Here is a 3296-nt window from a genome sequence, read left to right as displayed (position 1 = left end):
TATTGCAGTGTTTGAACTCATTGCGATTTTTTGGTTTGATTTGTGAAAATGCAACTTCATCGCCGCAATGTTTGTTAACGGCATTTTTGGCGCCACAACAGCTCGCGAGCATTGACCACACGCGAGAAAGAGATAGCGCTATGGAGGGAAAAAGCACGGACGACGGCTGACAGCGATTGGCCGTCTGACGCACCAACACATCCAAACCTTCGGCAGCGCGCTCAGGCGAGGGGTATGAGGCGGAGTCAGGGACGGGCAGCTCGACGAGCTGCTCGACAAATTTGCCGTTGGAGAGAAAAGGAAGGCATGATAAAATTCTCAGAACGCCATAACGCCTTCCGTCGCTTTGCACAGCGGGGGTAGCGAGCAGTAACGCCTCCATACAAAAATCGCGAAACGTAACGCTCCAATGCTATCTGGAGCAGCCATTAATGTGCAGCGAAATTTGTCTCTGTATCTCATTCCCCCACCCCCAAAAAACCACATTCACTCTCCGCGCACTCTAACAATTTTGGCGCGCACGCTACATACAACACAATACAAAAGGTCGTTTTAACCGCGCGCACTGATCAATGTCGCGATGGTCCAATCGGAACGCCGACACTCCAAGTCACAGATTTGGTGTGAAGAAAACGTTTTTCTGACCAAATCGACAACACACACGCAACGACACGCATCGTCACATCGACACGCCGTCGATGGAAGTGAGTGATGTTCTAAAAATAGATCTGTGGGGCGAGTGAGAAGAGGAAGGGGTGTAGAACAAGAACGAAAGCGATGAGAGTGAGTCGTAGCGTGCGTGTGTGTGGTGTACACGCGAGAACTCATTTTTTGCTCTTTCCTGGAATCCAGATGTTCTACATTCTTCTGATTTTAAGCAACAAAAGTAGAACGGGAAGTAGAAGGCTACTTCATTTCTACTTTCCTTATTACTTTCGAGCGTGTTGACTCGCTTGGGTAGTAGTTGATATGTTTCTAAATCATTCAAATAACAGAAATATATTAGATACGGTAAGTGTAACAATATCCGCTTTGTTTTGTTTGTTCTCAACAATTTGGCTTATATGTTGGAAATAGATTCCGAAAATGAACCAAAACAACGTGCTGCAGTCCGGTAGAGGTAAGAAAATTCCTGCATCTGGAAAAAGATCCCACAGTGTTTTGGAGAAGGAAAATGAAGAACCTGGAACTAAAAAAAAGGTAAGATTGCAATGCATTGTTTACATGTGCGATTGTTAAATGTATGCAATTATTTTCAGCGTGCAATATGGTCCAACCGAAGTCAAGCCGACCAATTAGTGCAAATTTTAAAACCGTCATCAAATCGTCAAAGACAAAAACGGAAACCATTGGTAAGACAATATTTGTAGGAGTGATTTCATGAATTAACGTGTAGCATTTTCAGTCAAAGAAGAAGTTGCTTATAACAGCACAACGAATACGATCCAAGCAGCAAGCACCTCGTCATCGTCATATCCGAAAACGGAAAACAAAAAAAGGCACCCACTAATGAAAATGGTAAGGAACGAGGAAATATATCTGAGGAAATTGTTGGCGGATGACCGAAATGCAACGAATAGTTGTTATCGGCACCGTATATAGAACAAACTATGACGAACAGGATTGTAACCCGACAACAATGATTAAGGTCGACACCAACTCGATACATCCACGGGTCAGATTTGATTCCAACTCAAAATAAGCGCACCCGCTGCACTTCACGGGTTGGAATCGATTCCGTTTGGATCACACCCACGGATTGTGAAATGAAACATATGACTCACCACTAGTATAAAATCATTGCAAACATGTTCGTCACTCACCATCAAAATTTTAACACAGTAATATCAAACAAATTTCCAGTTTTATTAGCTCCCCCAACCGCCGACGTGCAAGCAATAATGTCGTACTTAACGAAGTGTCCCTGGCGAACATCAATGATTCCTAAACAAGAAAAAGAAACTCCAGTTTGTTCAACACACAACACACAACAACAACAAGATCTCCAAAAAAATAGCCAAGAACAATTTCAAACAGTATTGGTAGATTTGAAGAACAATACCAACAAGATCCAACAACAAATGTTTCCACATCAAATGGTATGAAATGCTTTAACAATCTTGAAAAAATCCCATTTTTAAATATTAATCTATTTGCAGTCTCCATGACAGGGTCACATCCTCAGTATTTGCCACGTTCTAGATGCAATTCATTATATGGTGAGTGAGATGATAATAAAATTAAATGTACTTGAAAAAGTTTATTAATTTGCTTTGTTACAGATTATCTTTACAACCATTCATTCGAAGAAACCCTATCCATACCGATATCGACACCCGCACCAAATGACAATAGTAAGGCAATACCTACAACAACCTCAACTACGACTGCAACTACATCAGTAAATCAGAAAAGCAAAAAAACAAATTCAACATTAGAGCGCTAATTGGACATTTAAATACCAAATTAGATTACATAATAGATGTATTACACGAAAAATCAGGACATAGTGAGCAAATGAATGAATTTGATTTCGATGCAATACAGGACCAAAAACAATTAGAGGATTTTGAAAGCCAGCTAGGAGAATCAAACGGTACTTTCAAACAAAACATTTTAACGGAACTGCGAAGTTCATTAAAGTTAGGGAACTCTAAATACCAAATACACCAAGCATTGGACTTACTATTTTCCCGGCAATTTTTAGCTAAAATGACTTGGTCCGGACGCAGTAAAACAGAGCAAAAGATTCCTTTCTCGTCCTACACTAAAATAAAAAAAATTCTTGGAAATTGCGGAGACAAAATTTGTAAACCGGCGGAAACATTTGTTTTTGATTATATAGGACAGAAATTACGACATGTCAGCTCTAGACTTAACCTGTCCGGAGCTCGTGCTTCTACTTCTCATAATTTTAAGCCGAAAAACTTAACAAAGTAATGCTAGAGAAAATAGAATTTATAAAAAGCATGTTCCTTTATATATTACATTATATTATGTTTATTATGTTCGTTATGCTTACACATGATCTTATACTTGTGATAACATATGTTAAGTATATAATGAAACAAAGTTTGAATTTATGAATTGAATTAAAATTAAAAGAATTGAAAATTCTAAGCAATGTGAACTATTAAATAAATGAACTGTCATTATCGCTCTTTATGAATATGTTTAATTATTTATGTTTCTAAAGTATGAAGCAATAGAATGTACACATACTCTTCTGACATTGTTTTTATAGCTACTAATTTACTTTATACTAGTCGGAGCCGTACTCTATAGCCGTCAGGCAG

General features: G+C 38.8%; 1 long non-coding RNA gene across 2 annotated transcripts; it reads left to right on the top strand.

Annotated features, from left to right (window-relative positions):
* The first annotated feature begins 383 nt into the window (after window positions 1-383).
* LOC120902136 lies at window positions 384-3023 on the top strand. 2 transcript variants are annotated; one of them, XR_005739376.1, is made up of 7 exons: window positions 384-1011; window positions 1078-1200; window positions 1260-1352; window positions 1406-1518; window positions 1864-2099; window positions 2160-2219; window positions 2283-3023. It is a non-coding gene; the product is annotated as an uncharacterized LOC120902136 (long non-coding RNA). The 2 variants fall into 2 exon arrangements; XR_005739375.1 differs by having other exon boundaries at window positions 384-1200.
* Window positions 3024-3296: the final 273 nt, after the last annotated feature.

The sequence above is a fragment of the Anopheles arabiensis genome, chromosome 3 (assembly GCF_016920715.1).
Source record: "Anopheles arabiensis isolate DONGOLA chromosome 3, AaraD3, whole genome shotgun sequence".
Lineage (NCBI taxonomy): Eukaryota > Metazoa > Arthropoda > Insecta > Diptera > Culicidae > Anopheles > Anopheles arabiensis.
This window is presented reverse-complemented; position numbering and strand designations above follow the sequence as displayed.